The sequence below is a fragment of the Acomys minous genome (assembly GCF_964271855.1).
Source record: "Acomys minous genome assembly, chromosome: 3".
Taxonomy (NCBI): domain Eukaryota; kingdom Metazoa; phylum Chordata; class Mammalia; order Rodentia; family Muridae; genus Acomys; species Acomys minous.
In genome coordinates, this window is record NC_140485.1 from 117893103 (window position 1) to 117918018 (window position 24916).

The following is a 24916-nucleotide window of genomic DNA, read 5'->3' on the forward strand; positions in this document are numbered from 1 at the left end:
AAGTGGCTTTTCCTCACGCATCGCAGTATATTTACATTACACTTAGGCTCTGCCCCTGTGCTCTGTCTTCCTCAGAGTCCCAGAACTGTATGATATTCATGAAAAATGCTGACATGGTTTTGGCTAAAATGCTTCAGCTATCAGTGTTTTGTAGCAGTGGAGAACAATTTGCACGCCTTTGGGCTTTTTTAAGGTCATACCATGAAATCAACAAAGAATTAATCTTTTTTTGATACTCTATATTTCTTTTTCCCCCCATCTTCACCTAGACAGTAAGCAATTTATAGTTCAGAGTTCCCAAAGCACAAGGATAAAGCCAGGGCAATGCAGAGCTCAAGACCTGAGTGAATTTATTTCCCAGTAACAACTGAGCTTTGCTGTAATGTGTGCCATCATTCATATATCATGTGTATATATAGTAATACATTTTGTAAAACTAAATAAAAACGTACGTGCATACACCCCCAAAAGCATACGTGAAAGGCACTAAAAAAAAAAAAAAGACAAATTTGCCACTAACTTCCTGCTACATCAAAGCAACCATAAAAAAAGCCAAATACTGAGCATCTGTTGTCTTTTTTGTATCTACTGTCCCCACCTGGCTCCAGCCCCCATCTCACCCCCAAGGAACTTGAAACTAAAAGCTGTTTATAATATTAATCTTCACGGTGACCTTGAGAGTGTTTACCTATGGTCAATAAGGCTATAAAAACAAAGACAGTTGCACTATTCAAATTTACCTCATCTACATGGAAGATCCTAGGGACAGGTAGCCATGCACATTCACCTTATGTGGTGGCACAGAACGGTTATAATTAATCTAGTTAAGTATTGATTAATGTAGATCTTCTACCTTAGAGAAGCCTCCAGAATGACTGTGTTTCTCCCTTCCAAGCTTATTGGTTCACCAAGCTGGATTTTAGTGAAATAGTTTCTTTCGTCTCTCATCAGTTTCCTAAGCTGGGGTGACTAGACATTAGTTGGTGTCTCCTCAGGAAAGGTCACATAACCATGGACTTTTAGATAAATAGATAGATACACATATGCATAGATACATAGATATTTCTCATATGTGTATTACACATATCCACGCAGTATGTCTTAACTGTTATAAACTGTAAACCATGATAGATTGTTTCAGTTTTGTATCTCTGACATCAGCAAGTTCCTAGAGGAAGGATCTGTTGCTGCTCATGGCTCAGCACACACAGGCCATCATGGAAAGGGTAGCATGGGGGCTAGATCGGCTGGCCCATGATGACAGGACAGTGCACAAATAGCAGAGAGCTCAGACAAGAACTAGAGGTAATTGCAACCTTCAAGATCCACCCGTAGTGGATGTCAGTCCCCTGTTCCAGAATTCCAGAACGTCCCCAAACAGTATCATCAACAGACAAGCAACTGTGTAAAGGCATGAGCCTGTGGGGGACATCTTACACGTAAATACCAACTGTTTTTTAAAGTAGGAAAATGTAGACTCTCCGGGAGGCATGGCCATCTATCCTCAAACAATATGAATCCGACAACACATGAGTCAGGTACTGGGTAAGTCAGTCAAATCAAAAGCTCTGCCAGCTACCGTCTCTTCAAACAAAACGTACTTTTTGAAAGAGGTTGTCTACTGAGGTTGGAAAATAGAATCTTCCTAAAAATTGGCAAAATTGGGATCTATAAAAGTCGGGTGTTTTCGCTTTCCTATAAGAGGTAAATTCCATCCTTTGACTCCGGGTCCCTTCATGTCTGAGTCTGTGGCATGTCACAGAGAAGCCTAGCATGGAGACAGTAGGGGTGTCACATAAAGCCAGCCTCAAAGAACCCTGGCCCTTTCCTCCCAGCCTCTCTCCTTGGCAGTGTACCGATTCTAAAACTGCTAGGGCCTGACCATTTGTCAGAAAATGCTGCCCCAAATAGGATTTAGAATGACTGGAGACCCCTGGCTCTCTTCATTGATTGATAGCCTTTAAGTCACAACAATCCTTAAGTGACTTAAGAGAGACCTTGCCATAAGAAGGGAGGGGGAAAAAAGAAAATGACAATTTAAAGGCTGAACTATCTAACAGAGTAACGGTGCTGGCTCACAAACTGTCTCTAAAGCTTCTTGTAAGCCAAAGTAAAAATGAAAAACACTGTCAATTCCACCATCTTCCTGTATCATCCATCAGGAGAAAAACAACATCTTCAACACGTAAGTCTGGAAGGAATCACCAACCTGTGTGCTGAAGTTGATGACGGGCGATGACCTCACCGATGGTGTCAGAGCAGATGCCAAGGCAGCCTTCACTGGCTGCTTCTTGTGGTGTCCTTAAGGGAAAAGTATCGGAGTATAAAACAGAACAACAGATCTACTTGCTGTCATTCATTCCTGGGATTCCATTTCGTATCAGCGGTCCATGTGGTTACGTACGTCCCCACAACTGGGGCACTGTCATGTGGAGATGTGGATGGACACAAGTCTAGGATGAAAGACTTACTGATGGGCGTGGACAGCTCTTTAGTGGTAGACAGTCTACTGTCAGTCAGCCATGAAGCCGTAAGAGAACAGAAGTCCACTGACATAGAGTTGAAGGACATGGATCCCATATTAAGACGGGATCCTTATAACCAGGTTCATCTGATTTGGAAACGCCTTCTCCCTCTTCCCGGTCAGAAAGCAATTGCACTTGTCTTCACACACCAGCTAGAGATCAGATGACGCACAAGATGGCGGCGCTGACAGACTTATCCTAGTGACTGGTGGCCTCTGGAGGTTGCTCAGACTTTTCTGGAAAAGTGTGATCAGGTGCCATCAACAGACATCAGCCTGGCCAGCGCAGTGCTTCTGAATCTACGAGAATCAAAACAGAATCCTGAGCCATTAATAATGTAATCACACCTTAAGCCCTCATTTGAACACTAAAATGATGCCTTTTATAAGCAGAAATATCAACTGGGATCTATTATCCAAATAAATGACAAATTAATTGCTGTCTTTTTGTAGATTAACGTGTGATGTAACAAAGAGACAGGTAACCAGGAGGAAAGCACTGGGCATAGGTGGTCCCTATTGCTTTTTGTATTACTATGTCAATGTATGGCTCGTGGTCTGAGGAGAGAAGGTCAATGATGGTGTGAAAATCATCACCACAGCAGGAGTGTGAGGCAGAGAGAGCCAATCTGGTCACATCACTGAGTACCGTATACTCAGCTCAGTACACTTTGGTCTTTTCTCCTCTTTATTAAGCCTGAGCCGCTGGGGTGGTGTTACTACTCATGATTAGCCCTCCTTCCTCCCGTAAAGGTCTCTGAAAACACCCCTCAGAATGCATTAGAGCTGTGCTGCCTGGGTGATTCTAAATCAAGTTGGAAACGAAGATTCGCCATCACAGGGACCGCACCACAAGAAGGAGAAAGTGGAGGTCCCATGTTTTAAAGATTAAAATTTAGAGCCAGGCATGGTGGCGCATGCCTTAATCCCAGCACTTTGGAAGCAGAGGCAGGTGGATCGCTGTGAGTTCGAGGCCAGCCTGGTCTACAAAGTGAGTCCAGGACAGCCAAGGCTATACAGAGAAACTGTCTCAAAAACCAAAAAATAAATAAATAAAATAAAATAAAATTTAACAATATAAATGAGAAAATTCAAGCTCTAAAGTTACAAGATAATATGACCCTAAAGGAAGTCACGGGTTTAGCAATGTCAGTTTTAAATATGAATAATTCTGGATGGCCAATTTATAGTAATATATAAGCTCTGGAATTTAATAAAAATGTTTCATTGTTTGTATTATTTGGAATTTGTCATTTTGGGCCATAAAATTGGAAAGCCAATTTCATGAGAACTTATTGAAGATGTTTAAAAAATTACCTAGAGAATAAAAATATGTCTTATAATCATACCTGTTTTAATTAACTTACTTTATTTGGTCTGTTATACTGGTTATTTTTAATTATATTGTTTTTACTGCTAGTGCTCATTTCAATACATTAAATGGTATTCCTGACTAAAGGGGAACAATTTAATGTCATCTGAAGTTCTATGGGGCCTTTGTAAAGTTAATTTTTCTCCAAGGTTGGAAAATGTCTCCACCTCATAGAGCTGGAGCCAAAGTCATGTCAGTTTAACAAGACTGCTCAGTGACCCGAGAAAAGGATTTACCTACGGCTTTTCTGAGTAAAATATATATATATATTGCCCTGAGTCTAATAAAATTTTAACTGTCCCAATAAAGTCTCTAGAAATTGAGCTCATCTTTATTTTCATCTTTCCAACTTCATAGCAGAGAGAATAACCTTTGGATTCAGGTCTCTGTGGATCCCAGCACATGTGGTCCAGAGCCCAGCATTGCCAGGGCATCAGCACATGGGGTCCTGTGCTCTGTGGAGTATGTGAGAAGACAGTGCTTTCCCTCTGTGGCTCATATAACAGTTGGTACTTATAAATGTGGGCTGCCATTTAATTTATATCTGTCTCTTCTAACGGACATATATGCACAAAAGTTGTGTACACTCTCCACCACGCCTTGCACATACCTGGCACACATGAATATTAACTGGCTGAATGAATGAAAAATAAAGCTAGGAACTGGAGATGTGGTTCAGTTGGTGGAGTGCTTGTCTAGCGTGCACAAAGCCCTGGGTTCAGTCAGTCCACAGAACCAGCCCCGATGCCACACGTCTATAATCCTATCACTTAGAAAGTAAAGGCAAAAAAGCCAGAAGTATAAGGGTATCCATGGCTACATAGTATGTTCTGGGCCAGCCTTGGATACACGAGGCCATTTCAAAAGAAGTTGAAGTTGAGAGAAAACCAGCAGGCTTGATCAAGCTCGCCACACCTTCAATCCAAATGCGGCAAGCTCGGTCACGCGTGGTCCTAACTCTTTATACTTTAGTTACAGTCTTTAGTTGTGTTTTTATACAACAGTTGAGCTAGGAAGGTGTCCTTTGATTTGTTAGATATATTTAGTGTCAATGGTACTAGTGATATGCCCAAGCCACTGTGAGGTATTCAGGAATACATAACAAACTTCAGTGACAAAATGGACACCTAGGAAGTAAAGGCCCAACCTGGGAGCTGAGGGACTTTGTGGGACAAAAGTCCCTCACCCTCCAACCTAGTCCCTCATTTGCCCTCTGAGGGTGTTCTAAGCCTGGTGTACGTCATAGACCTTTTCCTCTGGTGTTTTCCTCTAACCTCCTTAAACTGCCCCCTCCTTGTCCTCTCTTTATCATCCACCTCGTTGCACTTAGAAATGCAGGGAGTACTAGCCTAAGAGCTAAGAAATATTATCCTTTAGGACAAAGGGCATACGTTTGTTTCTTGCCTTCATCTCTTGACAGAGCACCTTGATATTTTCCAACATTGGGTTCTTTTCCAAGCACAGACAAACAAGAGTTCCCTCAGTGGGAGACACTTCCTCAACATCCTAAATTATATGTGTGCTGAGGAGTTCTCAACGCCACCTTAGGAGGGCCAAGCCATTACAACACATCCTTGCAGTACGCTCACAGCATCCAGCTAAGTGGTCAGAAGAGCTGTGTTCCTTTAGTCCTGACCCACAGAATGGCTACCAACAGGGGGAGTTTCAGGGCAGGTTGCTGGCTGACCCACATTTCTTCTCACTGTGCTCTTTGACCAGACTCCAAGTCTCATCTGGCACCTAGTTCTTACAGCAATCACAGCACATTCTTCATACTTTGCCCTTCCCCTTGCATGCGAAGAATTCCAGGTCCTCAGTTGACCTGACCCTTCCTGTGGATCCCCACCCATTCTGCATGTAGCCAGCTCAGCATTATGCAGCCAAATCATTTATAGTGGCATTAACTGATAAGACAGAGGGAGTCAGTCCCTGGGACTGTTTGCTTTGGAAACTAGAGACAGTACCCAAGAAGACAAATCTCTACAGGTAACATTGCAAAAAGCATAGGTCAGGACTGTGTACTGAGCCAATGAGGGTGAGGGTACTGGGACGCTCATATAGGGAATATTGGGAGTACGAGGCAATGATAGAAAAATTCACATAGGAGCTGGGTGTGGTGGCACACGCCTTTAATCTCAGCACTTGGGAGGCAGAGACAGGTGAATCACTGTGAGTTCGAGGCCAGCCTGGTCTACAAAGCAAGTCCAGGACAGCCAGGGCTATTACACAGAGAAACTCTGTCTCAAAAAACAAAAAAGAACAAAACAAACAAACAAAAAAAAACCCCACAAAACAAAAACTAAACACAAAACAAAAAACCCAAAACATTCACAGAGGAAGGACAGTTACTCACATACAGAAATCTGATTATTTCAAAGGAGGAGGAGGAAAGAAAACATGTGTGAAGACAGGAAAGATGTTTTCTTCAAGGCTGTCAAATACAAACAGCCAAAACACTAAGAATATAACATATAATTCCGAATTGTTTCATGGTTCTTCTTGCCTTAGGTAGTTTATTTTATATATGTGTGATAATATAAATGTATATTTAAAATATAAAAATAAAAAATAAAAAACAAAAAGCAAACAAACAAAAAAGCCAAGGAGAGCTGAGTGCTATTTGGGTGACAGCCTCGCCTAATCTTTGCAGGAGGAAATGGGAGGCACGCCACCAAACAGACACACGCTGTTTATTTTCAGCCAACAGCTCGGGTATATACTGTGAGCACCTGACCAGGACACTTCATGCCAAATCTTCTCCCTTCCCATCTGCCTGGTACCCCCACTCGTGTGATGCAGCCAGGTCTCTCTCCTTGCCTGCCCTCTCTCTCTCTCTCAGTCACTGTCACTCACGCAGTGCCCTAGCTCCTAAGCACCAGCTTCTCTATGGCTCCTGGGACATCCATCACTCTCAGGTGACAGCATCAAAGAGTAAGAGGTTTCCGAGCATTTATTCATTCATTTCTTTCCAAAGCAAGTCTCATTGTAGGCCAGACAGGCCTCAATCCAATAATCTCCCTATCTGTACTTTCCTAAATGCTGAAATTATGAGTACATGTACAACATTGTGCCTGGTCAAATAAGTTTTGAAATAAAATTTCATGAACTATCCAAAGCAGAATTGTTTGAGGGGAATTGGAAGCAATTCTACTGCCCAATCAAGTCTTCAGAAATTGAGTTCATCTTCATTTTTTTTTTCCTTTCCAACTTCACGGCTGAGAGAACAACCTTTGGATTCAGATCTCATATCTTCATCAGAAATGTGCTGACGACGATAAGAAAAATCAAGGAGTTCTAGCCTTACATACTGATTTGTCAGCAAATAATCCCATTGGGTGAGTAAATGGCTACGCAAGCGTTACTTATTTACCTAGAGTTCTTGAGTTTTCCATACCAAGAACAATATTAGAAAAGGAGCCAGCTGGACCATACTTGTATAGGCACTTGGCGTGAATTAATTGAATTTCTGTCCACAGAGTCAGAGATGGTGTCAGGTGCTGTGGTAGGGGAAGTTGATGAGGTATAATCCTTTCCCATCATCTCAGAGCTTATAATTTAGTAAGGAGGAGACACACACATGTGAGATGGTCTGTGACAGGAGACTAGTGAAGGTGGCACCCATAGGAAGGAGTACTGTGCAGTCAATCAGGAAAAGCTTCTGGAAGAAACACTGTCTCACCCGGAGAGAAAAGGCTGAGCAGGCAGGGTCCAAAGGGAGCTGGGGATGAGTGGGGCAGTAGACTCTTAAGCACAGTGCTGACACAGGCCCGTGAGGTTAAAGTTCACCCTGGGAACACTTACTTCTGGGCTTAGTGCTTAGAACAGCAGATGCTCACAGCTAGACAGACAGGTGTCTTGTCCTTCTCACTCCCCTAGGCCTCTGGCTGCACCTGCTGCCTTCATCTGGGCCAGGCTTCCCCCCGGCCCCGTTAGGATGGACGTGCCAGATGAGAAAGGAGGACAGAACAATGGCACAAGCCAGTCCATGGGGATTTCGTCATGGAGCCCAAAGGTTCCCAACTGGGGTGTCCTTCAGACTCAGAAAACTCCTGTGCATTATTTTTCTTCACAGGACAAGTGCACACAGGAAGTGCAGATGTTTCTGAAAAGCATGGTTTGCTAGAAGCTGTATTTAGAGTGGGCCCGTCATGAATACCTTCACTTGCAAAACTGACAACTGGCTTTACGTGGCCAAGTAAAATGTTAGGTCGGAGATAGGCAGAAAATGTCAGAGAAGACCTCGATAACACAGCTACTTTCCTTCTGGCCCCACACACAGGGGCTCAAAGCACTGAAGACAAAATTAAGTGACTGACGTAAACGCCCATCACTAAGTGTATTTATTTAAGTCCCAAATGGCAAAAGGCAAACACGGTGGATATTAATAAAAACACAAAGCAAACATTTGACTCCTTTTCTTTACTCAGCTGGTTTGGGAGCCCTCTTGCCAGACTGAAGGCCACCCCTAGCTAGTCACAGTTAGGACTTCCTGGGCAATGTAAAACCTTTTCTATAGGGAGAAAGGCGAAATGCAGATAAATACACATCTATCTATTAACCTATCTGGTGGCAAAAAAAGTGTCACTGCTAGAGCGTTCCTTTTCACTCAAGGCCCTGAGCGTAAGCTTACACGTATCCACATGTGCCAGGCAACGGTGCCATCAGAAGACAGTGGCTAAGTTGTTGCGTGTATTCGTATGTTATATGCAAAGGTAGCATGCTCACACACCTGGTTGACTGGCACAAATACTTCAGGAAACACAGACAGAGTCCCGCTGAGGCCATATGCTTCCTTTTCCGCTTTCTTCCTCACATGTGATAAAGTTCACAGAACCCACCATTTGCTGGAGTTTTATCTGGATATGGTCCTCAGCAACGCTTAGCAGGGCTAACTCCATGTGGCCTGTCTTCAAACAACCCCCCCGCCCCGACCTCCATTCATGACCCCACAGACATTTCACTCCGACCTAATTCTCCTACATGTTTCTGCTATTGTGGAAATGTGAACTACCTATGGCCTGACCGGTTCCAACTCCGTAAGTCAGCTTTGTTTCCACCATCCTAGCTATATTTCTTATTTCTCCCCCCTCTTCGAGTAACCTGTTCTAAATCCACTATTCCCTTACTGTTTGCCTCTCCCAAACCCCACGGCACCTCTGCTGCCCTCAGGAGAAGTCTGAGTTAAGTCAGGGACAAGCTAACGAGATTAGAGCCAGGCTAACTGCTGACTGACTCTTCGGTGTCCTCACTTACACCTTGGCGTTCTGGGGCCGACAAGTGGTCTGCATGGCCTCCCATCTCTGCCTCTATCCAACTCTAACCCCTGACATGTTCATGCGTCGCAGCTCTCCAGTGAGTGGGAGAAACACTATGTGTTATTCTCGCCGCTATATTTCAAGTTCTTCCCATCCAAGGGAAAGCAGAGGTAGCCACTATGTATAAGTCGGAAACAGCAAGAAGACAACTGGTAGACCTTCTCCCTGGGTGCCTTGCCCAACTCAGGCCGGTAGTCAAGAGCTCCGCTATGGAGCTAGAGGTAGTCCGTGCTCATGCCACAGACTCACATCTTTTATTCCTTTAAGCCCTTAGGCACACTGCCTGGCATCTGGACCTCTATTTCCTCATATGAAATAGGGAAAGAAGTACTGGTATTCTTTTAAGGTTGTTATGAGGAACTGTGTATGTCTAATGCGCTTAGCACAGGGCAAACTGTAATTAACACAGGCTATTCAAACACCGAGAGAGACACTCTCTCATCTCAGACTTTAAAGGCTCCTGTGTTAAAACACAATTCAGACTTTAAATAATTCTTTGTCTTGCCTTAATTTAGCTTTCAAGGTGATCACTGCTGCCCTTAGGTTTAATGTTGCTTTGGGGTTTGAAAAATCTTGAGGTTTATGTCTAGGAAAACTACACACAGATGAGAGGCATTTTATAGCTACCTCTAAAGCTAGATGCTTTCTTTTCAGTGTGAATGTGAAAAGACTAGGAACCAGGCAGCTTCTCCTGGGATTCCTTTGTGGAAAGATGAATCGTCCAGGCAGGGCATGAGCTCTGCTAACCTATAAATAAGTCTCTCTCTTCAAATCATGTTGTTGGAATACAGCCTTTTATGCGGTGGCTTATTATAGAAATAATTGATGTCATCCTAGCTCTAGAGTCCCTAGTCCTGAAAGGAAATGGCTTCCTCTCTCACTGGCTGCCAAAATTACATTCTCCCCTTGTCTAAATGGTATTAAGTATCTGGTCGAAGGACAACAGTCAGGGCAAGATCAGTCTAGGGCATTCAGCAAAGCGCCATGCCTGCTACACAGTGAGGACAGACACACTGGCTAAATGGAGCAAAGAACCAGGTCTATATTAAAGCAATGGGACTTGGCAGGAGAGATGATATTTTGCTTGGGAAGAGCAAGAGCTCTTACCAGAGATCTGAATCCCAGAGTTACTATTTCTCTGCACGAAGCCAGGAAGTTATGGCCCAATTTCACAGACAGTCACAGGTATTTTATAAGGAACATCTGAGCAAAAGGCACCTACCTGGGGAGACAATGTGCACAGCAGAGGAGCTATGTGTGCAGCATGCACAGCATTTGCTCACGTCAGGTAGCAGGTCAGTAGGGACCATGTTTCCTCAGTCCCTCCAGTTTTCTGCAACCAAGACAAGTAAGCTCTGCAGTTTCTTCTCTGTGGACGCCTAAATGTCAAATTCTAGGGCAGTTTCTGGGGAAGGCTTCCTTCTGTTTTCAGCCTAAGCTATCAGTGTTTGGAATGTGGGTTAAGCTCAGCCTGGTGCTATTCCACAAAGCACCACGTCTACTATACAGCCAGCACCTACATACCGGCTAAAGTGATCCAAAGAACTATGTCAATGTCGAAACAGTGAGATGTCGCTGAAGAAATGATATACCTACAAAAGGTCTCAGTGTCCCCCTTTTCAAGGTCTGGAGTCTGGTCTCCAGAAGTTCCCTGCCCCTGCTCTTCAGCTCAACGGTCACTTACTACCCTTCATGATGGGTTCAGGCTCCCCTCTGATGCCACCATTTTGTTAATGGGTGTTTTTTGTTTTTCTCTCTGAGGTGTTGGCTTGGAATCCTTCGTGTCTAAATAGAAGTATGGATGGGAAGAAAACCAATAACAACAAGACTCTAAGAACAGAAGACTGGCATTCATCAATAATGGCATCTTATTCAAAGCTAGGTTAAAACAGTTCACAGGAGTGCTGAGAGGTCTCCTCTGCACCATACTCAAGGCTTAATGCTTAACCCCGCTCCGGCCCAGTGCCTTCGGTTCTGTCCTGCCCCGAAGCATGTACTCAAGACTCCGTCGTTAATGGGTCATTTGTCACACTGGATTTTTCTTAGCTTACCACTTCTTCAGAATTCAAGACTTATTGCCAACATTCTCACTTTTCCACAAGATTAATCGAGCAGTATGGGGACCTGGTGTACTTTGCAAATATTCAGTAGCAATAATCACACACTTAAACCTCGGAACACAGGAGATATTAATCAAAAAGGATTTTTGAAAAAGCAAAAATGCACAGTCTCAATTAATGAATTTAAACTGTTCTTCGTTTCTGAAATTTAAAAGGCTATGACTCAAATATATTAAAATATTAGAATAAAAAGAGATTATCTTTTTTATTAAAGTCCTTCTTTGACAACTTCACAGAATGCATACACACACACATATTGCATACAATGCATTCCAGTTACTCTTGCGTTTTTCCCTCTTAACTTCCCCCATTAAACCTCCCTTCTTCCTACAGAGTCCTGTCTTATATTCATGCCTTTTGTTTGGCTTTCTGACCCACTTAGTTTACCCAGGGCTGTCTGTGTGACCATGGCTTTGAAATCATCCACTGGAACAAGGTCAGCCCATGTACAGGTATGCAACTGAAGACAAAACGACTCCCTGTCTCCAGGGACCTATCAGTAACCAGTATTTCAGCAGGGAGGAATCGGACCTATGAGCCCCTCCCCTATCCATGACTGACAGGTGACTGGACCCATCTTGTGCAGGGCCATCGTGTGTAAAAGCAGCTATTGTAAATTCGTGATTCCAACGGTTGTGCCATTCCTAGATGCTGGCATTTCACAGTCTTTCTCCCTCTCTCCCAGCACATATATTCTTCCTGCTCCTCTTTTAAAGCTTTTGCTGAGGTTAAGTATCGTATTTAGGGCTGACCATTCAATAGTCACTTATTCTTGGCACCTTGGGGGGAAATGCTCTTTAATGAAAGTTTTTCTTAATCTGGCAGCTTTGCATCATCTACCCAGCAGAGTCTTTGGACAACCCTGCCAAGTAGACATTGACACCCTCATTTCACCTGTAATGAAAGTGGGGCTACAGAAGTCAGGCCTCCCAGTTAGTATTTCTAGCCTCATACCTAAACAGTATACTTTACATATAAAACAAGACTAAGATCCAGGAGCATCCACCCGACCCCATCCTGGAACCCTTAAAATAGTCAGAAAATCTCCGTCCTAAAAATAACTGAGAGTGCCATTGTGGGAACCAACGATCGATAGTTTCTCTTTAATGTGAGTAACGTAGTTAAATATATATTCTTGACTGTCCTTGCTCTAAAAGAAGAAATTGACCAAGATCAGCAATTCCAAGCTTGGCAAATCATCAACATTTTCTGGGGTGGGGGCCTTAAAAATATTCCCTACTCTTCATTCCATGCACACCAAGTTAGGACCTCTGTGAATGGCTGCAGATCTCCATAAATACAAGGCTCTCAAGGAGAGTTTCAAACACCATCCAATTAGGAAGACAAAAGCAACATGAACGCTCAGAAATACCGTGTATTATGGGTTTTTCCAAATCTACCAGCATATTTTGCTTTGTTTCACCCTAATGTACACCTGCCAGGTAAGATGTAGGGTAGACATTTTATCTTCCTTGGATATGGGCACAGACTGTTTCAACAGGGCATATCACTGAAGCAAAAGAAAAACAACAACCAACAACAACAAAACAGGTTAAGGTACGCAGCATAAAGTGGGATACGCTGCACACCCTCACAAGGCTGCACTGTCAGTGGGTGAAAGCATAGAAGAGCCAGAGGCAGAGGATGGCTATAAGAAAACACTATTTTCTGGACACAGCAGGGCAGGCGCACATATGAACTCCCAGAAGCTCTGGCGCCATCACAGGGCCTGTGCAAGCTCAAGGCAGAAAGAGTTTCCGCACGGAGAGGGGAGCTGGAGACACAATCCCACCCCTAGATGTAGAGCAAATGTTAGCCTCTGGGATCGGAGCGTCAGAGATGGTGTTCTCTAAGACTGGGTCCCCTGACAACTGAAAAATGTCCCAGTGGAAGATCAGATACCCATGGGCCACACAAATTGGTCTTGGAGGGTTTTAAACAAGGATACAAAGTTGGATGGGAAGAAAACAAGGGGTGAATCTAAGGAGAGGTGGGGGCGGGGAATAAGATCAAATCACACATTGTACAAACTCTCAATTCCCAAAGATCTAATATACTGTACTTGGCAGGCACCGGATGGGTAGCCCTGTGGTCTGAATCATATCCTGGGAAATCCGTGTGCTGTAAGTGAGCTCACCATGGCTACTGCAGGCACAAGACTTGTACAAAAACAACCCAGCATGGATGAGAGAAAGGTCCACAGATTCCCACCCCTCTGGGAGAAGTTATAAGAAGTCGATGGATGGCGAGGGAGAGAGAGTTGAGTTTCTTCAGAGATGTGGGCCCTGTGAGGCTCCCTATGATCCGGCAGATGGTCCTATTGAGAGGGAGGGAGAGAGGTAGAGGAAGGGAGAGAGGGGGAGGGAGAAAAAAGGGGAAGAAAGGAAGAGAAAGAAGAAGGTAGAGAGAGAATGAAATCACAAATAAAGTGTTGCAGGGGGAGTAGGGGAGAAGCTGGGGGTGGAGGGATCGAAGATGGAAGTGCAGAGGGGAGGTTGTACAGCATCTGGGAGCTTGGCTTTGAGTTGGAAGTCACATCCATTAACACCACTCCTAGCCAGAGCTCTAGAACGGGGGTGCACCGTTTGCTTCCTGGTGCTAGAACAGTTCGGCAGAACAATAGTTAGGAGCACAGGTAGAGGAAAACTATCCACAGGGACAATTTGGAATTAGGTCAAAAATTTAAGATACAGGCCACAAAAAAAAAAAAAAAAAAAAAAAAAAAGCAAAAGCGCCCCACAGAGGAATGCAGGCTGTTTGTATATGGTGGCAGCTAAGTCAAACATAATTACACTTTTTTTTTTTCATCCTGACTGATTCGTCGCTGCTTATCTACAAAGCCATAGGACAGCAATAGAGACATTTCTGTTGTGTAATATTGTCCAAATGGCTTTATGTGGAGAAATGAAGCCAGATGCTTTGGTTTTGGTCTAGTTTGTGATCTGGGCTGGTTCGAGATGGTTAGAAGTATCTAAGGCCGTGTTCTTCATGCTCCGACTCCATCCTCTCAGCCTCCACTCTCACACTCAGCAAAGCTCCTCACCTTCTCTAAACTAAGGACTTATTTAAAAAGAAAACTATAAACCAATATTTAGTTACTGTTTGTTATTTGGTCTGTGTCCTAGGAGATAAAAGGAAGCAGTTATGGGCGTCTCTCCGCTGTGTCTTCATCCTGGTGATGTGTAGAGTGTTCGGCGAGGGCAATCTTCTGTAGGGCACAGTCCCAGCATGGAATTGTCTTCTGGTGGCACCCTCCCTTCTGCTGTGAGCAGAGTCCATCTGAGCAGCCCTCAGCAACGTGATGTGAGCATAAGTGACATGTGCAACTTCCAGCCCCGTTCCTCCTTAATACAGTGGACTCTGAATTCCTGCAGACAGAGCCTCAGACAGGTAGCACATGGGTGCCCAAGTCCCAGGCAAAGGGCAACCAGCCACCAAGCAATGAACTGTTAAGGAAGCATGTAACAAGATACGTTCACTTACAGAAACACGGGGGGGCGCTCATACTTACAGGGTGAGTCACTCGGCAATGCTGTATCCTGCCTGGCCGCAAACACGATGGAGGATAAATGTATCTAAGAAATGAGGGATGCTGCGGCCGGGACATTATTTATCTGAACGGCATACTCAAGGAGGACCCCCCTCGACCAGAGTGAAGTAGCAGAGCGGGAAAGTGAAGTTACAGGAAAGTATCGCAAAGAGAGCAGTGGGCTCAACCACCCCAAGAAAGAACATAGGAATTATGCCCAAAGGATGTTGTCAAGGCCAAGATGGAGCCTTGCAGAACCAAACCCAAGTCCTCTGCAAGAACAGAAAGTACTCAACTGCTGTGACAGCTCCCTAGGACCTTCTCATTCACAATACAACAAATATACTCTGATCTAGTGCCCCTCCTCTCGTTACCCTTTCCCGTTGCCTCCTTTCCCCCTCCCCCATGGCCGCCTTCATCCTCACAAACACAGACCTCTTTCAACTTTCAAGTCTTTCCCCCGCCCCCACAGGATGTGTCCTTAGTGACGGTTTTTTTTGCTATCAAGGAAATAGGGTGATGGGGAAAGGAGGGCGTCAAAGCAGTGATCATGTTGTTGTTGTTGTTGTTGTTGTTGTTGTTGTTGTTGTTGTTGTTGTTAAGACCAGACATATACTTCATGTAGATTGCCATGGTTTAGTGGCTAGGAACATTAATGATGGGGAAGAAAGAGAAGCCTATCCAGGTTTCCTTCAGGAGAGAAAGGCACAGGCGCACAGGTGAAGGAGACGGGCAAACACAACAGTGGCAGTGGGAGATACGACAAAGGCCAGGGTGTCTGACGTGGGCTGTGGGAAGGCGCAGGGTAGAGGCGTGCAAAGTCCCTTCTGCTGATTCTGTTTTCTCACTCAGTTTCCAGACTTTAGTCATCCCAAAGGAGACCAGAGTAAGCATGTGGGTGTGTGAGCAGCCCCAGCCTGTGGCGGCGGCTCGCGTGTAAGGCAGAACTCATAGCTTTGGAGAAGCCTTGGGTTCAAGGTGTTGAATCTTTAAGATAAAGTTAGAGACGGGGTTGGGGAAGAAGGGGAGGGAAGGGCCTGGAAACAATAGTAGTGACAGGTCATAAGGTTTTGTTTGAGCAACGGAGATCAGAAAGGGGATAGAGCTATCACAGAAAGCTGAAGGGCTTGGTAAGCTCCGGGCCCTTGTGCAACTGTATGATTCAAAAACTGTCAAAGTCCCTAGGGGAAGTGGTCTTGGAAGCTAACAGTGGTGTGGCTTGGTACAATGATGAAGACAAAAAGGCTGCTTACCATTCCTTGAAGCTCTGGGCATTCCAGATTTACTCTGGAATTTACTTTTGCTGCTCTTTGTTAGAACAATGCTTAGTTCCTCACTGTTCAGTCTCTAGGTCAGACAGCATCTCCTTGCTCAGCTTCCTCCAACCCTCCACGCTGAATGGAATCTGCTGTCCCTCAACATGTGGTCTTAAAGTGAATAAACCCATACTTAGGCTCACCTCCGCTTTCCTGACGCATGGCCAAGAGGCTGCTTCAGAACACTCTAGCCCCACATCCTCCACCACCGTTCTTTCCCAACCCATTTTCCAGTCAAGGTGATTGCCTTCGAAGCATAAACTGGGTCATGCTATCCTCCTTAGAGCCCTTAATTGACTTTCCAATTGCTCTTAAAGAAAACATTCTTTCCATTGGGTATATGGCCCTGCAGGTTCAATCTGAAGCTGTCCTCTGGCCTCGCTGCTCTCTCGTCTCCATCTGCTGTTTATTCTCTAGCGACCTTGGGCTCAAAGGTCTTCCAAAGTGCTGAGGTCCTTCTCGAGCTCAGCATCATCTCAGACACACTTTTCTCAGTCTGGCATTCTTCCCATGCTTTAGACAGACATCAGTTCACGTATCCTCAAGGATGCTGCCTGCCACGCCATACTAGCCAAGAATGCTTGGCGATACCTAGGCTGATCACCCTGCCCCTCTCCTGCAGCAGTCAGTGACACCCATGACTAGCCTGTTAGCTGTGAGGCTACCTAGTTGTAATCTCACAAGACTCCTAAGTTCTCATGAAGAAAGTGGCTACTTGGCCATTTACTGTATTCTCAGCATCCTTGTGGTCGTTGACTCACAAAAGTACTTCAAGAATATTTCTTCACTGAATGAATTCATTAAATGAACAAACACAAGGTTCTAAAATGTTACTTAGTAGTCTCTAAAAAATATAGCCAATTTGTTTTCCCTGGGCAATTATAATTCATATGCTTAAAATGAACATGATCAAATGCATGCTCCTGCACATAGGTGCATGTGCAGATACACACACACACACACACACAGAGAGAGAGAGAGAGAGAGAGAGAGAGAGAGAGAGAGAGACAGAGAGAGACAGAGAGAGACAGAGAGAGAGAGAGAGAGACAGAGACAGAGACAGAGAGAGACAGAGAGACAGAGAGACAGAGAGACAGAGACAGGGACAGAGAGACAGACAGAGATAGAGACAGAGAGAGAGAGGCAGAGTCTTAACGTGTTTCTACACAGATCTTTAAAAATACTTAAAACCAGACAAGTCAGTTGTAGTTTGCAACTTACAACCTAGACCTTAATTCTTACAGTGAAAATGCACATCGTTTAACCACGCATGATCCCTTCTTGACTGTGAGTTTCCAGGAAATCTTGCTGAACTGTGTATAAAGATCTCACCTCGGGAGAAGAAGCTGTGCTCACTGGAGTTTCCTTGCATAGACTATATTGATACAATAGTAAAGGCAACCACATTTTTTGTGGATTGTAGGCATAAGGTTATTGTGTAGTTTAACTGCTGATTTCAGTACAACCCCCCCCCCCCCAACGTCTGGTTGCAAGCTTTGTTCTGAGAGTTTACTGTCTAAATGTTGTGTAAACTCTGCTCCCCTATTGCCCCCTAATATGTTAATAAAAGCAATTTATAGCCAATCACCAAGCAGGAAAGAGTCCTGCCAGCCAGGGAAGGAAGAGTTAGAAGAGTAAATAGGGGATTCAGCCATGGATAGAAGTCTAAGAAAGATAGCTGGAGCCAAGGAAAGCTACAAAGTGTAAATAATCACGGGGATGTTTGCTGGGAGTAAGACAAAATAGCATAGAGGGTTAAGAATAGACTTAAACTGCTCAAGACTATGTTGTAAAACCTTGTATTATAAAAGAGTCTCAATTATGTATGTAATAGCTGGGCTTAGAAACAAACACTATTTTATAAAAATTACCTTCAACAGTGGGTACAATTGAGAATTTCTTCCTAGGCTTACCTTGCCAATCGTCTATCTTCCACACTCTAATAGATTTTTTTATACTCTAAGCACTGTGTGATAAGGAGAGTGTACAGTCATTTCAGGGAGTTTACCTATTTGCTCACCTTGTCTCTCTGACAAACAGAAAATATAAATGGCAGGCATGTAAAAGTATAAAAAAATAGCTAGTGATGGATATTCATAGCAGGGCATACACATATTTTTAATTTGGTCTTCACTTGGGAAAACCAGCAGAAATGTGAGAAACACTTAAAGTGTTTTCTTTTTAATATTAAGATTTTTTTCTGGTCTGGAGGGATGGCTCAGCATTAAGAGCACTGGCCATTTTTCCAGAGGATCTGGGTTCAACTCTCAGCACCCACATGGCAGCTCACAACTGCCCGTAACTACAGTTCCAAGAGATCTGACACCCTCTTCTGGACTTCTTGGGCACCAGGTACACACATGTATGCATGCAGGCAAGACCCTCATACACATAAATTACACAAATAATTTTTAAAGAGATTTTATGTAGGAACTTCTTTGAAGAGGATGAGCACACTGGTTCACACTTATAGCCAGCACTGAGAAACTGAGATCCGAGGTCTACTGTGAACTGAGGCCAGTCTGGTCTACAAAGCAAGTTCAAGCCAGATAGAGCTACATAGCCAGACTCTGAACACACACACACACACGGAACAATTTTCAAGAATTTTTATATGGTTTATATGGTTTAATTTTTTCTCAAAGAAAGACTTTTAACAAAAAGTAATGCTATTCAATCCTGCATGCTTTTTTTTTTTTAAACCTTTCAACAAGTGATATTCTGTCACTATGCTTTGTTCTGAGGACACTTAAGGACAAAATGCTGACCAAGTTGGTGTAGCTGCTCTGCAAAGCACGGGCCAAGAACTGGCCCACTCCACAGCCACCAGCATCACCCAGGCGGATCTGCCTCCGCGAAGCAGGATGGGCTGCACTTCCTCCATCATCGCGAACAGAAGACTTCTCGCCCCACCTTCGTCATCGCAGCTTCACGGGAGCCCCCACTCTGCAGCACCGGAGTCACAGCCCGAACACCTTGAGCTGACTCTGACGCGCACAGATTCATGATCAGTTTTAGAAATCGACATGTTGTTCAGAAGCTGGTACTTCTGGGCCTGTGACTCATCAGCTCTCTTCACACACAGGGAGTGGTTTTGGGAGTCCACGTGGAGAGTAAGTTCAGCGGCGGCTGTTAACACAATTACACTTCTTACGGTGCCTTGTTTGAGCTGCTAGTGGTGATGTTACTGTTTTATACTTAAAGAACAATCAAGTAGTTTTTATCTCTCCTCCTTCTTCTCCTCCTCCTCCTCCTCCTTCTTCTTCTTCTTTGAAATTACTCTCAAGTCTTGCTATTGTCCTGGTCTTTCAATAGCTTTAAGGCATGTGGTTTTTTTTTTAATTGCCTTAGGCAAGGCAATATCAAACAGCAGTGCAACAAGGAAAAAGTCCGGAGGAGGAAGAGAAGGGGGAGGAAGAGGAAGGGGAGGAAGAGGAGGGGGAGGAGAAACCTTGATAAAAATGGATTGCTGAGCTCTGACCTTGGAGTCCACAGACATTAATAGCTGAACACCGCACACTGCACCATCCCCCCCCCCCCCCAATGATTGTGTTAGGTGGCAAACGCCCAGCACCTTGGTTCCCAGAAGGCTGAGAGTCCTCCCGGGGTCCTCCGCCCTCCTACCCTGCAGTGTCTCATCCTGACGCCTGAAAAAATGACCCACACTGGTCTCTACTTAAACCCATCCCAACTCGGGGCTGTTGAACCCACCTTGCCTAAGGTACTCCTGGCGTTGCACGCTACCAAGTGCTGGTTAGGTTTAAAGTGTTGTCTGCTCTAGTTTTCTTTATGTTACTGTGATAAAGACACACTGACCAAAAGCAACGTGAGGAGACAAAGGTTTGTTTTGTTTTGCAGGTTATGGCCCGCTACTGAGAAAGTCAGGGTAGGAGCTCAGGTAAGACTCTGAAGTAAAAATCAGGAAGGGAAGCTATTTGCTGGCTCTTGGACACGTGCTTAGATAACTTATTTTCTTTTTGAAATCAAATATTTTTCATGTAATTTATTTTGATCATGCAATTTTCTCCCTCAACTGCTCCCAGATCCTTAATACTGCCCTACCTGCCCACTTTTGTTCTCTCTGACTCTCCCCTCTCTCTTTCTCAAAAACCCAAACCAAAACAACAACAAGAAACCCTCAAAAATGAAAATCAAAAACAAACAAAACAAGACATACACACACACACACACCCTACTGAGTTCATTTTCTGGGTATAGGCCTACCCTGGAGTGTAGTTCATGCACCCAGTGGCATTCACTGGAGAAAACGGAGTTTCCCTTTGTGAGTGAGCATTAACTGCAGAGAGCGTCTTGGCTAGGGGTGGGAGCTCAGATCCACTTCTCCCTCTCCATGCTGGGACCCCATTAGCTAGCTTTCTTATATATCCCAGGACGGCCTGTCCAGGGAGTGGTGCTGCCCACAGTGGGCTGGGCCCTCCCACATCAATTATCAATCAATATAATCCCTCATAGATGTGCCTACAGACCAACAGGATAAAGACAACTACTCAATTGAAGGTTTTTTTCTTCTCCTCCTCCTTCTCCTTCTCCTTCTCCTTCAGGTAATTGTAGGCGTCAATCAAACAGTTAAGAACTCAGCTTCTCCGTCTGCCTTAGTTTGCGTTCTGTTGCTGTGATAAAGACCATGAACAAAAGCAACGTGAAGAGGAAACAGTTTGACTTACATGGCTGGGTCACAGTCCGTCACTGAAGGAAGTCAAGGCGGGAGGAGTTCAAGGCGGCCAGGAACCAACGCAGAGGCCATGGGGGCTGCTGCTTACTGGCTTGTTTTCCACAGCTTGCCTGGCCTGCTTTCTCATTCAGCCTAGGACCAGCTGTCCAGGGTGATGCCGCACGCAGGAGGCTGTACCTCCACATCAACCATTAATCAAGAAAATGTCCTTCAGCCTTGCCTAAAGACAGTCTGATGGACTGCCAGACAACTCTAGTTTGTGTCAAGTTGACCAAGAAAAAGAAAACGGGGGTGGGGGTGGGGGGGCATGGCAAACAAACAGACAAACAAAACAAACTAACCAGGGCACTACAAATCCAGAAAGGAAACAGATTTTTCCAATGCTCCTGAGATAGAAAGATGTCGGGAGGTCACTGCAGAGATCTCAGCTGGTTTCTGAGGCAAAGCAAGGTCTTCCTGGCACTAACCTGGGACTGAAGGACCAAGGAAGAGTCAAAGACCGACTCAGAGGGTTACCGTCTTTAGCCCTTGTGCTGGTGGAAGTCCAACGACTCAGGTCTCAGCACGCCCAGGGTGGAACCATAGGCCATGCAGCCACCTAGTTCCAAGGCTAGATAGAGACCCCGGCTGACTAGCACTTACACCCAACCTGACTGGTGGTTTATGATTTGGGTCTAGGCTAACCAGAAACCCACGGTTCCTTCCTCAGCCCCAGCAGCCAATTGTTCAAGAAATTTTACTTTGCCAAACCCCTCCCCCCTCCCCCCCCCCCCCCCCCCCGCAACCCCAATGTTGAGGGAAAGGAACCAGGCTAGGAGACAGGTTTCTTGTTTTTGTTTTTGTTTTTGTTTTTCAGAGCTCCCCCTGTACCAGCTGAAACAATCGCTGTCACCTTAAAAGCCCAGCTTATACGCTCAGGAGAAATGTTGCCAAGGACATACAGATTTCCTGGATCATTTTCAATTACTGAGGGAAGGTGCCAATTGTTAACGAAAACTTAAAAAAGAAAAAAAAAAAGAATACCCACAAGGGCTGTGAGGTCTTTTCATTCCCCGCTCTTTAGGTAATTTGTTCTGATTGCAACTATTTCAAAAGACAAGATTACACACCAGGGGAGCACAGAGACGGGAAAAAAAGGAAATCTGTCCCCTGCTGAGGCTGTATCAAGCTCAACTCTATGGTTTGGAAGCAAAGGCCAAATTCTCTTTGCACACTAAGGAAAGCCTTGTTAGGGGCTGAACTGAGGATGGTTGGCAGAAGGGAGGGGAGCAGGGGGCTGGCGCATTTGGAGAGTGTTGCTATTTTTTTGACTTTCTTCTTAAAGAATAGGAATCTAAATGTTTACTAAAAATAAAACTGCGTTGAAATCCATCATCATTCAAATGGGAAAAGACAGGAGCCACCTTTGCAAGTAGCAGACGTAAATATTTGTGTCCCCAAACTTGCTTTCTCTACCCTCACCCCATATTCGTGTTGCCAATTGTCTTTAACCCTCTGAGGTGGTATTTTCATGGCAGGCTAAGGGTGGGCAGGATATTTGTTTTCAACTGGTAGGTGGTTCTTAGAAACCTTGTAAGAAACATCAGGCAAACAACCTTCCAGCTGGCCAAGGGAAAAACAGCCTGTCTATGAGGCCTGGTAGCACTCAAAGAAAGAATAAGCAGGCTGCCAAGATGAGACTTGATAGCCTATGACCATATAGTGGAGGAGGAGATCCCCCTCGGTCATAGACCTAGGGGAGGGGAATAGGGTGAAAGCAGGAGGGAAGGAGGAACGGGAGGATACAAGTGATGGGATAACAATTGAGTTCTAATCTGAATAAATTAATAAAATTTAAATTAAAATTATTTAAAAAAGAAAAAAATAGATCTGGGCTCCGTTAGGGGCGAGGAGCAAGAACAGACACACAGCATTGGCCCAGAAATGCACACAGAAACACGGCTGGCCCCAGCACTCTCGTGGAGTAAAGCACGGCCTTCGGACCTCTGCAAACGATGAAGGTAGCCAGGTGTCCGGGACAGTCGCCAAGGATTACTTGAGGTTAAAGCCAGCAGAACGCCTGCCCCCGTGTGAAATTCAGTAACTCACACAAGGTAGGCCAGGCTCCAGCTGACCCAGGGCCAACAAGAAAGTTCTAGAACTACAAAGCTGGAAAAGAAGAGGCATGCGTGATGACAGAAAGGACGGCTTTCCCCCTGGGGAAGCTTAAGATGGTCTGCTCAGCTTCTAGGATTCCAGTTGGCTCGACAGTCGCTGGGCACGTAAATAAGGCCTTACGTGGGAATTGTGTAGGATGCCTTAGGAGCATGCCGGCAGCGCGCAGGTGCACTGTGGTTCGCTCGATTCTTGCCCCATGTGTTCTTGCTCTAGTTAGCTAACTGATATTTGAGGAGTAGCACTTGTGTGCAAGCCTCCACTTACGTACAAAGGCAGGACATGCCTGACCTTTGCAGCATTTTAAAGTTATTAGAAAGAAAGAAAGAAAGAAAGAAAGAAAGAAAGAAAGAAAGAAAGAAAGAACAAAAAGTAATTGGAGTTTTCCAGAATCACCAATACCAGGCTTCTTTATTTTACAAGGGAGGAATCCCAGTGAAACTAAGAAGTCTCTTATCCTGGCCTTGATCCAGTCGGGGCAGGGCAAAGCTGGAACCCTGGCCAGGATCTTAGACCCTTAACCCCTGCTGACCCCAGCGGCGGCTGAGGAGGACAAGGAAGATTCAGAGATGAGGAAACAGCGCCACCTACTGGTGTTTCGTCCGTTTCCGAGCCCTGTTGTGATACAACTGAGCTGTCTTTTCTGTGCCCTCATTTCCCAAGCCAATTAATATTGCAGAACGTCCTTCTCTTCCACGGCTTTCCAAATCTCAGGAATCTTCAAGCGGGAGGCCATCCAAAAGCCCCCTTGCCAGACGCACTTTTCAGACTCTTCTTATGCCTCAAGGGCCATATCCATTTCAGCTGCTGACTTTCCACGCGTGTCTTGCTTCAAGTTTTCAGCAAAATAGCAGCTATGGATTATACATTCTGCTAAAGTTAGCTTGCTGCTAAAGCAACAAAGGTTGCCCAAAGAGGAGACACTTGATTTAACTTTTGATGGTTGAGAGGCCATTAGTTTTGGGTCTGGTTTTGTTATTTCTTGTGTGGGTGCAGCATCTCAGGGTGACGGGGAGGCCCCGAGTCTAGAGAGTTCACTGAAAGAGAGTTGTACAGGACCATCCTCGGAGCCAAACAGCCGCCATCTTCATGAATCCTCCTGTGCTGTGTGTACTCTCAAAGGATCAACACAGACGGGTTTACTGACCCTCCCTCATAGCAGGATGGCCAGGGAGCATCACAGGACCATTACCTGAGTATCCAGCCACTCCTCCCAATTAGGTCCGTGCTATTCTGCCCTAGTTGCACAGGACCTCAAGGAAGAGCCAGAAGTTTACGGACTGTGAAGGAGTGGGGGAGGGGTCCAACATACAGACAAGGGGGCAGTTAGCATTCATGTTGGACATGGACCTCTCAGTGTGGCGGCTTTAAGGCCGAGTGTGCTCCTGTCTGCAAACTCCGTTGCTTTGTCAGTAAGCTAATAAATTCATAGATTACCCCCAGGGTCAATTTTGGGTAGATTCATGCTTCGCTCTGTCCTTTGAACCTTGGTGGGAAGGGTGGATGTTGTTTAAATCTACCCAAGAGAAGACATTTTAGCAACACTGAGCAAGATCAGAGGGGAAGCCAGAAGGGAAATGAGATGAGAGGCCATTTAAAACCACAGTAGGAAGAGGCTTAAATGCCATTCGGAAGAACTAGGCCTTAATGTACAATTAGATTCCGCCAAATTATGTACCACAGCAAAAAAGACTGCATGCAGGGCTCTAGAAAACACAATACTTTATTCATCCTAGCCAATGTAAACTATTTCCTCCCCAAAATGATCCGTGCATTTAATAGCCCTGAAGATGAGTTGTTGGTCAGTATGGGAACAAGATTTTGGATACATTGGGTCTATCTTGTTGTGATGAAGGTTAAAACATGAAATATTTTTAGAAGAATAAAATAATT

At 44.8% G+C, this 24916-nt stretch overlaps 1 long non-coding RNA gene across 1 annotated transcript in view; it reads right to left on the minus strand.

Moving 5' to 3' along the window:
* LOC311595145 overlaps nt 1-20980 on the minus strand; it is a 133944-nt gene extending 112964 nt beyond the window's left edge. The window contains exons 1-2 of the long non-coding RNA XR_014778325.1: nt 20862-20980; nt 2210-2824 (exon numbers count right to left, since the gene is read on the minus strand). This is a non-coding gene — a long non-coding RNA (uncharacterized lncRNA). The remainder of the gene's footprint in view (nt 1-2209; nt 2825-20861) is intronic.
* Nucleotides 20981-24916: the final 3936 nt, after the last annotated feature.